The sequence below is a fragment of the Benincasa hispida genome, chromosome 2, assembly GCF_027475165.1.
Source record: "Benincasa hispida cultivar pf3 chromosome 2, pf3_genome.v1.1, whole genome shotgun sequence".
In the NCBI taxonomy this organism is placed as follows: domain Eukaryota; kingdom Viridiplantae; phylum Streptophyta; class Magnoliopsida; order Cucurbitales; family Cucurbitaceae; genus Benincasa; species Benincasa hispida.
The window spans coordinates 39,089,162-39,101,162 of record NC_143479.1 but is presented as its reverse complement, the minus strand read 5'-3'; positions in this window follow the sequence as shown (position 1 = coordinate 39,101,162).

Below are 12,001 nucleotides of genomic sequence, written 5' to 3'. Positions count from 1 at the left end.
CCTTTTGACTATTTTTGGTTGGAGAGATGCTTCTTTAATTGCTTCTTTCTCTTGATGAAGTTCTTATACTTACGTGAAAGATAGGCAAGATCATCTTCATCAAGGTCATCTTCATCTTGGGAGTCAACTTTTAAAGAGATGGTCTTTAAAGCTATACTCTTTTCTTTCTTTTTCTTCTCATCCTCCATGGTTTTCTTGATCTTTATCTCATGCGTCAACAACGAGCCCATGAGTTCATCAATGGAGAGAGATTTGAGATCCTTTGCCTCTTGAATGGCGGTGACTTTAGGCTCCCATTGTTTAGGCAAAGACCACAATAGCTTCTTTATCTTCTCAAGATTTGAGTACTTTTTCCCAAGTCCTTCTAAAGCATTGACAATGTTAGTAAATCTAATAAACATATCGGAAATAGCTTCATTTTCATCAATTTTAAACATTTCATATTGATGAACTAACATGTCAATTTTTGTTTCTTTTACTTGACTAGTTCCTTCATGAGTAATTTCTAATTTATCCCATATCTCTTTAGCGGTTTTTCAAATAGACACTCTATTATACTCAACTTCATTCAAAGCACAAAATAAGCAATTAATAGCTTTGGCATTTAAAGAGCATGCTTTCTTTTCATTTATTGACCATTCTTCCTTAGGTTTTATAGTGCTAACACCATCAACATTTTTTGTTGGAATTTTAAAACCTTCCTCATCAATATCCCATAAATCATAGTCAATAGAAAGCAAGAAAAATCTCATTCTATTTTTCCAATAACTATAATTAGTACAATTAAAGAAAGGAGGCTTTGTAATAGATTGACTATCGGTAAAAGGGATAAAACCTAAAGTTGCCATAGCTAAAAAACAATTAAGTTTATCAAGAAATAAATATTTCAAGAAGAGCAACCCACGCTGATACCAATTGTTGGATCAATATGGCAACCTTAGAGGGGGGTGAATAGGGTTTAATTAAACTTTTTTTCAAAATTAACCCAATTAAACTAATTAATACACTTTTTATAAATAATAAGAAAAATTCAATTTATGCAACAAATAAGATGACAAAAATGTGATAATTTAGTTCTATCAAATTTTAGTAAATAAATAAGAACAAACTAAAACATACAATAAATTGCTTAAATTAATTGCAAAAATAAAAAGGAAAGAGTTAGAGAAGAAGACACCGTAATTTTTATAATGGTTTGGTCAAACTCGACCTACTCCACTCCCCAAGCGCCTCTTGGGAATTTGAATAAAATCTTTCCGACTCTTTCCACGGATTAGACCCCAACCGTTACACCACCTCTCTTTTTACGGGTTCAAGAGCAAACCCCATCCTTTTCATGGTTTAGGATCAAACCGTTACAAATGTTGGAATTTTTGAAGAACATAATACAACTCTCACTAGAGTGGATTTACAAGTTTAAGCACTCAACAAGTTTATCCTCACAGTACAATAACACTCTCTCAAGAATAAGATGAAAAGAAAAAAAAAATTGGGAACATAGAGAGAGCAATAATGGAACTTTTGAGTTTTGGAGGATTATGAAATATAAAATTTGTTGGTTTAAAAATTGGAGAGGAAGATGGTTTATATAGAGATGGACAAATTTTTAGATACCACAATTAATTTGGACCATTGGATTTTGGAAAAGAAAAATCAATAGTGGATATTTTAAACTAAACTAGTCGTTAGATATAAACAAAATATAATACTAAATTCCTTTTCTTTTGAAATTCATTTTCTTTTTAAAATTAATCCAAAAAATAAAACAACATACCATGTGTAAAAAACTAGCCGTTAGACACAAACATAAAATAATATTAAATTCATTTTCCTTTTAATTCATTTTCTTTTTAAATTCATTCTTTTTAAAGTCAATCCAAAAATAAAAAACATACCATGTGTAAAAAAAACTAGCCCTTAGACACAAATATAAAATAATATTAAATTTATTTTTCTTTTAAATTTCTTTTGAATTTCAATTTTTTTATTTTAAATCAATCCAAAAATCAAAAGTCCATCTTATGTTAATCTCTTAATGATCCACCATTCAATCAATATGCTGCCACATGTCTACATGCAAATGGTCTGGTTATGCCACGTCATCCACCACGGTATTTTCTATATAGACTTGTTTTGGTCATATCGTCTTCGGCTTAGCTCCGATTTGAGTGATTCAAGAGGTGTTAGAATCGTTGTTTCGAACTCTATGCTATGGATATATTAAAACACTAAGATTTTCAGTAATTAAAAATTGAGTTTGTTATCATCAAAACATTGATTAATTAATTTGAGATTAAGGGCCAAAAAGCCAACATACATCACTTCAGAATTTGGGGTTGCCCAGCACACATGTTGGTGTAAAATCCTAAAAAGTTGGAACGTCGTTCAAAGGTATGCCTATTTGTAGGCTACCCAAAAGATACGAAAGGTGGTTTCTTTTACAATCCTCAGGAAGACAAGGTATTTGTATTGACAAATGCAACCTTCCTAGAGGAAGACCACGTGAAGAATCATCAACCTCGCAGTAAGCTAGTAATAGAAGAAATGTCCAGAGAAACGACAAGTACATCAACAAGAGTTGTTGACAGAGCAAGTCCATCAACAAGAGTTGTTGATGAAACTAGTACTTCACATCCATTTCAAGAATTGAGAATGCCTCGTTGTAGTGGGAGGGTTGTGCAACAGCCTGACCGGTACATGGGTTTAATAGAAACTCAAGTCATCATACCAGATGATGGCTTAGAGGATCCATTGACTTTTAAACAAGCAATGCATGATGTGGATAAATACCAATGGATTAAAGCTATGGACCTTGAAATGGAGTCTAGTATTTTAATTTTGTCTAGGATTGTCACACCATCACCCAGACTACTCTCTTAGCCTAGGAAAGGACATGACTGCAGCAGTTATCAACCCTTTTACTGACACTTATTGCCTATTAACTCTAGTGGATATAAATCTGATACCAATATGCAATCTCATACACGTCGACTACCTCTATGGCCAAAAAACATTTAAGTATTAAGCACAAAGTGTCACATCTCACCCCAGACTAACCTCTAAGCCTGAGAAAGGGCGTGACTGTAGTAGTTATCAACCATTTGGCTGACACTTACTGCCTAATAACTCTTTCGGAATAACTTTGATACCAAAATATAAACTATATACAGCAGAATTTCCTTAGGCCAAAATTTATAATTTAGAAAAATAACATATTTAGAGTCATTACAACACTAGATTCACAAGTCCTAAAACCCAAAAACTCTAGTCCCTATATGAACAATAGTAACATGTGTACAATATTAACAGTAACCACCTAAACCGACGGGTTACAAATCTCTTATTCCTTTAGTGGCAGAGAAGGGCAGAGCTATCTTCAAAGGATTTGACCGCTACCTGTGGGGGGGGGGGAAGAAAACATTTGAAAACATGGGCGTGCAGCGTATGCTGGCCATCGCTCACTCGTTCGGCCGCATGGGCTGCATGCTTGGCTGCATGGCAGGGCACCTCGAAACACGGCATGGCTGCTCGACAGGGCACTCAACGCATGGGCATGCCCGCTCGACACATTGGTAGGGCGTCTTGCCGAGGCTGCTTGATGCATATGGGCGCTGGCAGAAGCTGCTCGATGCATGGTACGGGTGCTGACCGAGGCTGCTCGACGCATGGCAGGGGTGCTGACTGAGGTTGCTCGACGCATGGGCTACCTTCCAAAGCATCACCTCCATCTTTCTTCCTTCAGCCGCATACCATCCCCAACCACTCTTCCAATGCATCAACACCACCTTTCCAACGCATCAACACACAAAATTCTATACAGCCAAATTTCCAAATTTTTCCCAAAAGCTAAACTTCCAAATTTCTTCTTTTCTTCAAATCTCCACTTTTTCCTCTACCATTCCACACTAGTTTCCACATAAACCTACTCATCACACTAGTCTTAGTAGGGAACATATTCAAGTAGAGAAATTAGGATTCAGGGTTCACATTTACCTCTCCCTTATAAAAATTTCGTCCTCAAAATTTCGCTACAAGTCCTTCAATTAAACAACTGTAGATACTTGTTTCTGATTTGCTCTTCGACTTCCCACGTTGCTTCTTCAGTACTATGGTTTGACCATCGTACCTTTACCAATGGGATTGTCTTATTCCTTAAGACTTATTCCTTTCTGTCCAGAATCTCCACTAGTTTCTCTTCATAAGACAAATTTTCTCTCAATTGTACCAGTTTCTTAGGCAACACATGGGTAGGATCAGGCACATACTTTCTAAGCATTGCCACATGAAACACATCATGAATACGAGATAATTCTGGAAATAAATCCAATCTATATGCCATTGAGCTGAGTCTTCCTATGATCTCATAAGGTCCAATATATCTCGGGCTTAATTTCCCTTTTCTACCGAATCTGAGTATTCCTTTCCACGGAGATAACTTCAGAAATACTTTATCACCAACTTTAAACTATAATTCTCTTCTCCGGTTATTAGCATAACTCTTCTGCCTATCTCGAGCCATCTTAAGATTATCTCTTATAATCTTAATGCTGTCACCGACTTCATTCCAACATATCGGAGTTCTACATAGCATTTCGTATAGTTCCTCATATGGTGCCATCCCGATACTCGAATGGTAACTGTTGTTATACGCAAATTCGATTAAGGACAGATGCGTATCCCAACAGCCTTTTAATTGCAATATACATACTTTCAGCATGTCCTCTAATGTCTTGATTGTCCGCTCAGACTGACCATCCGTCTGTGGATGGAAAGCGGTACTAAAATATAACTTGGTTCCCATAGCTTTCGGCAAACTAGGCCAAAACTTCGATGTAAATCTAGAGTCTCGATCTAATACAATTGAAACTAGAGCTCCAAACTGACTCACAACTTGATCAACATACAGCTTAGCTAATTGGTCTAGGGTATAAGTAACTTTAACAGGTAAAAACTTAGCTATTTTTGTCAATCTATCCATAATTACCCATATACCATCATAACTCGTTGGTGTCTTAGGTAATCCAAACAAGAAATCCATCGTAATATGCTCCCATTTCTACTCTGGTACTGAGAGTGGATTAAGTAATCCTGTTGGCCTCTGTCTTTTTGGTTTAACTTGTTGACATATTAGGCACCTGTCAACATACTCCACTATTTCTCTTTTCATACCAAGCCAACAGTATGATCTCTTTAATGTTTTGTACATCTTCGTACTGCCTGGATGAATAGCATAGGCCGAACTATGTGCCTCCTCTAGAATAGTTTGTTTAAGTGCTAAGTCTTTAGGTACGCATATCCTACCTTCTTTCAATAGCACCCAGTCAACTCTTAATTGGTAATCTGTCCTCAATCCTTTATCTACTTCTTCAGCTAACTTCTGGAAATTAGAATCCTTTAATTGCTTACGTAAAATATCTTCTACGAGCGTAGGACGCACTTGAAATGAAGCTAATAACCCTCCTTTTTTGACCGATTGATAATGCTGCTCTAGCATTATACAACTCATGAATCAATGTATCCTTCACTGAATTGATACTAGCTCTAGCTGATCTAGTTTTTCGACTTAGAGCATCAGCTACCACATTTGCTTTACCTGGGTGATAGTCAATGGTATAGTCATAATCCTTGATCAACTCGAGCCATCTTCTTTGTCTCAAGTTTAGTTCCTTCTGATCAAAGATATGCTTTAGACTTTTATGATCTATGAATATATGACATCGCTCACCAAATAGGTAATGTCTCCACAACTCTAAAGCTAACACAACTGCTGCTAACTCCAAATCATGTGTAGGGTAGTTACATTCATGCTTCTTAAACTGTCGAGAAGCATAAGCTACTACCTTCCCCTCTTGCATTAGCACACATCCTAACCCTTGTCGGGATGCATCACAATAGACCTCAAACTCTTTATCTGGTGTAGGTAGAGTTAATACTGGTGCTGATACTAACTTCTGTTTCAATAACTGAAAACTGTGCTCGCATTCTGGCGACCACTCAAACTTTGCATCTTTTCTGGTTAGGTTTGTCAATGGAAGAGGTATCTTAGAAAAGCCCTCCATGAATCTCCGATAATAACCTACTAAGCTCAGTAAACTACGTACTTCGGTTACATTCAGGGGTCGTTCCCAGTTAACTATTGCTTCTATCTTTTGGGAATCAACGCTAACTCCATCAACTGAAACTATATGCCCAAGGAATACGACTTGATTTAACCAAAAATCACACTTACTAAATTTGGCATATAACTCCTTTTCCCTTAGAATCTATAACACCATCCTCAGATGTTCTTTGTGTTTCTCCGTACTACTAGAATAGACTAGTATGTCATCTATGAACATTATCATAAACTGCTCCAGATAAGAGTGAAATATCCTATTCATCAAGTCCATAAATACCGTAGGAGCATTTGTCAATCCAAACGGCATTTCTAGGAACTCAAAATGTCCATATCTAGTTCTGAATGCAGTCTTTGGAACATCAGTGTCTTTCACCTTCAACTAGTGATAACCCGATCTCAAATCTATCTTAGAGAACACTGTGGCTCCCTTTAACTGATCGAAGAGATCATCTATACGAGGTAATGGGTACTTATTCTTAATAGTCACCTTATTCAACTGTCTATAGTCTATGCATAATCTAAGAGTACTGTCTTTCTTCTTAACAGACAAGTCTGGCGCTCCCCAAGGCGACACACTAGGTCTAACGTAACCCTTATCTACAAGTTCCTGTAACTGAACTTTTAACTCCTTCAGTTTTCGTTGGTGCCATCCTATATGGTGCCTAGGATATAAGTGTTGTACCCGGAACTAACTCAATAGTAAACTCTATTTCCCTATCAGGTGGTAAGCCTGGTAACTCTTCAGGGAATACATATAAGAATTCTTGTACCACAGGTACATCCTCAGGTTTCAATTTCTTATCCTGTGAAACTACTACATAGGCTAAATAGGCTGCACATCCTTTACTCAACAATTTCCTAGCCTTCACTACAGATATTAAACTTCTTGGAAGTATTCTTTTACTTCCTACCAGGGTTATTTCTTTTTCACCTGGTTCCTAAACACTATTTCTCTTTTAAAACAATCCACAGTGGCATAGTGTTTACTTAGAAAATCCATACCTAAGATGACATCAAACTCTAGTAATTCTAATGGAATCAAGTCAACCCAAAAACTCTGATTTCCAAGAATTACTTCACAATTCCTGTAATACTCATGTACAACTAGAGTATCTCCTACAGGCATAGAGATAAACAAATCCTCATTCATACGCTCAGGCACTCTATCTATATGTAATGCACACATGCTAGATATGAATAAGTGCGTAGCACCAGGATCAAATAATGCATAAGCAGATTGATTACATAAAGTTATTGTACCAATTATGACATCTGGAGCCTCTTCCGCTTCCTGGTGTGTCATAGCGTACACTCTACCCTACTGCTGTTGTTTCTGTTGTTGTTGGGGTCGTCCTGCTACCTCTTTTTGCTTAGCTACACCGGATCCCTCACCTCTAGTTCCAGTCGCTCTAGGTTGGTTTACAGTCTGTGTAACTCCTCTTTGCTCATTTTGTGCTCCATGACCTAGCTGAGGACAATCTCTCTTGAAATGTTCCGCTTGTCTGCACTGAAAGCACACATTCCTATTGCCATAACATACTTCTGTATGAGGTCTTCCACAGATTACATAAAGTGGTTCCTCCCTGTACTAGCTACTGACTCGCTAGCATGACCTGATATTGATCTACCAATCTATCCAGCTACAGTCGACTTAAACTTTGTTGGCTCATGCCTTCAAAGCTTCTTATACCCGATTTTCCAGAGAACGGGGGTCTAAATCTCTTACTTCTCGTTTCTCCAGGCATTCTAAACTGTCCTTCACCTAGCTGGAGTACATCTTCCCTTGCTACACTCTACTCTACTCAGATAGCAGTCTCAACTAACTGAGTAAAATTCACCCAATTGGATGTAGAGGTAATGGGTGTACGTATTTTTCTTTTTAGGCCATTCTCAAATCTTTTACACCTCTCCTTCTCTTCCGCGATGATCGAAAGGGCATACTGAGATAACTCAGTAAATCTTTGTTCATACTCAGCAACTATCATCATTCCCTGAGTTAGCCTAAGGAATTCCTCCCTTTTCTCTTCTTTAAAAGAACTAAGGTAGTATTTATCCTCAAATACCTGTATGAACTCAGGCCAAGTCATAGTTTTCGAACTACTCCTTCTAGCCTCTATTACTTTCCACCAATTCTTAGCCCTTTTCTGCAGCAAAATGCTGCTAACTCGACCTTACGGTCCTCAGGGCACCTCATAACCTTAAAACATTTCTCAATCAAATCCAACCAGATCTCAGCATTTATTGGATTTGTGGCTCCATCGAACGTCGTGGCACCTAAAGCTTTTAGCCTCTCGACGCTGGACCGTTTTGAATCGATCCTACACTTGCTGCCAATCTTTGAGTGATTCTATCAAATACTCGATCCTCCATTTGAGGTTCTACACCTACCCTTGGTGTACTCGAATTTTTTGCAGAAGTTACTTCCTACTCTACTGAGTCTCTAACTCTTTTCCCCTTTGGATCTGGGTCCCTCTAACTTCAGGACCTCCGCTGCTAGGGTCAACATTCCTCTTCTCAGTCTGCTTGCTTCGCTTGCCACTTCTTCTTAGCATCTTTGCCTAATTATTAGGTACACATGTTAGGGGTTTATCTATGGGACTTAATCTAATGCATGAACTCTCACTTTCACCCAATACCTTATGCTTTAATACTAAACTAGCTCAAACCTTTCCCAAGTTTAAGTATACCTTTGCTCTGATACCAAGCTGGTATCAGCTAACTCTTTAACTTTCCCAGAAACATATGCTCTAATACCAAGCTGTCACACCCCGCCCCAGACTAACCTCTAAGCCTGAGAAAGCGCGTGACTGCAGCAGTTATCAACCCTTTGGCTGACACTTACCGCCTAATAACTCTGATACCAAAATATAAACTATATACAACGGAATGTCTTTAGGCCAAAATTTATTAATTCAGAAACATAACATAGTTAGAGTCATTACAACACTAGATTCACAAGTCACAAAACCCAAAAACCCTAGTCTCTATATGAACAACAGTAACATGTGTACAATATTAACAGTAACCACCTAAACCGACGGGTTACAAATCTCTTATTCCTTTAATGGCAGAGCAGATGCAGAGCTATCTTCAGAGGATTTGACTGCTACCTGTGGGGGGGGGAAAGAAAACATTTGAAAATAGGGTGAGCTTACGCCCAGTGCGTGACTTAAGAAAGATAATTGATTCTCATGCAAATCTCAATAAAGAGTTTAACTAAAATATAAGCTTCTACAGTACTTATACTGCAGTATAAACATTTTCCATGCATAAAATATATAAAGCTGTTTTAATCATAAAACAGTAAAACTGTTCCTCAGTTGAGAATAACCTTACTATGGGTAAAAACAATCCCAACACCAATTGCTAGTCAAGAGAGAACCCTTTTGCTCAATCTCTGCTCTAACTACCTATGTGCACGTGGCCATACTAAGTACCGTCATACCTTAGGTACTTCTGTTCAGATACCTTCTCAAACGTCGTTCAGTATCTGGTTGGTTTGATACCTTCTCAAACGTTCTTCAGTACCAATAGATACCTTCTCAAATGTCCTTCAGTATCTTGTTGGGCGGATACCTTCTCAAATGTTCTTCGGTATCGCATTGTAAGTAAAACTAGTCATAAATGACTTTCTCTCTTTAAAGCATGTAAAGTATAACACATATAAAAACATGGCTTTAAAGGTACTAACACATGCTGAGTATATATAACACATATAAATCGCTTTTTCACACATGCATGCATTTAAAACATAATTCATAGTTTGCTTGGAAATCACTTTGTAAAACTAGCTGGCATGAGAATAATCTTCTTTAAAACAAGCTTTCAATAACACGTTGTAATCAAACATTTTAAGCAAATGTTTTAGTAAAAACTTTTTAGCCACTCACCTTGGTTTCTTAGGAGCTTTTCACTCTAGTAGCTTCCTTTTCTACCTTGAGCTCCCTTTTCACCCCTAGAATCAAGATTCAATTTACAGCTTAGATTAATCATAGTTCTGAACCTTATTTTGAGATACTTTCCTCTAAAAACATGTTCTAAAATGTCTCAGGAAGCTTACCCTAAAATTTGAGCTCAGAAATTCTTGTGGTTTGGCCGGAATCACAGAATTTTCAAGACTGGCTCAAGCTTATCCGACAGCCTGCTGTCTTCTTCTTAGTTTCCAGCCCTATCCCTTCGAGCTTTTCTTCCAGAAGCCCTACCTTGAAAACTAGACTTTCAGAGATTTTAGATGGCTTTGAAATCACTCCAAATGCACGAGTAAATTGGGAGAACTCCTCGTCCCAAGTTGATGCGTCCTCTTCAGACCTTACTGTCCAATGCGTCCTCTATGACTAACGCATGGATTTGGCTCCAACGCAAGGTTTGCTCAACTCTCCCACTCTTTTTACGGTATTTCTGAATTGTGATCTAAAAATGAAGTCTTTTGGCCCTATTTATAGGCGTCCAAATCTTCTCCAGTTGACACCACCTACTTGGCTTCATGGCCAAGTGTCTCCTTCACACCCTATAGACGCAATGTTGTGATCATCCCAAGCTAAGTGTCTTCCTCCAACGTTGCCAACGCATGAGCCTCTAATCTGATGCCACCACCTTAAATTCTTAAGCCTTAAGGCTTTCCTCCCAAGAAGACACATGGTTTTGATGATGTTCACCTGATGATCTCCTTCTTTGTATGCGTCCCACTCTTGGATGTTCAACACATAATCCATACTTAATGCATAGCCTATCATCAACGCATAGCAAGCCAATTCACTATCATTACAATTCAACTTAGCCACCACAAGAAGCTAACCATCACCAACGCATAGGGTGACGATCCATCCTCGATGCATGGCTCACTAGGTAGCATCACACGACTTGCTTGGCATGGGCGCATGGTGCTGGCCACCAATGCATAAGCTCGCTACATAGGCTGGTCACTCGACGCATGGGCGCGCTGGCCACTCGACACATTGGGCATGCTTGGCCGCATGGGCTTTGTGTAGTGCCTTGATGCTTGGTCAGGTGCTGCGGTGCATAGGCATGTTGCTTCGACGCATGGGCGTGCAGTGTATGCTGGCCATCGCTCGCTCACTCAGCCACATGGGCTGTGCGCTTGGTTGCATGGCAGGGCACCTCGATGCATGACATGGCTGCTCAGTAGGGCGCTCAACGGATGGGTGTGCTCTCTCGACGCATTGGCAGGGCGTCTGGCCGAGGCTACTTGATGCATGGCATGGGTGCTGGTCGAAGCTGCTCAACGCATGGCAGGGGTGCTGACCGAGGCTGCTCGACGCATGGGCTGCCTTCCAAAGCATCACCTCCATCTTTCGTTCTTTAGCCGCATGCCATCCTCAACCACTCTTCCAACGCATCAACACACAAAATTCTATACTTAGCCAAATTTCCAAATTTTTCCCAAAAGCTAAACTTCCAAATTTCCTCTTTTCTTCAAATCTCCACTTTTTCCTCTAGCATTCCACACTAGTTTCCACATCAACCTACTCATCACACTAGTCTTAGTAGGGAACATACTCAAGTAGAGAAATTAGGATTCGGGGTTCACACAAAGCATTTATAGAGATTGCATTACAAGTTTCATAATTCCTGAAACCCAAAACATTAGTCCCTATATGAACAACTATAACATGTGTACAATATTTTCAGTAACCACCTAGCAGACGGGTTACAATAACTCTTGTCTTTGAGTGGTAGAGCAGATGCAGATCTACCTCTTGAGGATATGACCGCTACTTGGTGAAAAGAAAAAAAATTGAAAATGGGGTGTGCTTGCTAGCCCAGTGAGTGACTTAAGAAAGAAAACTGATTCTCATGCATAAGTTTCAATAAAGAGATCACACTGAAATATAAATCTTTTCAGTAAGCTTGTAATGGAATATA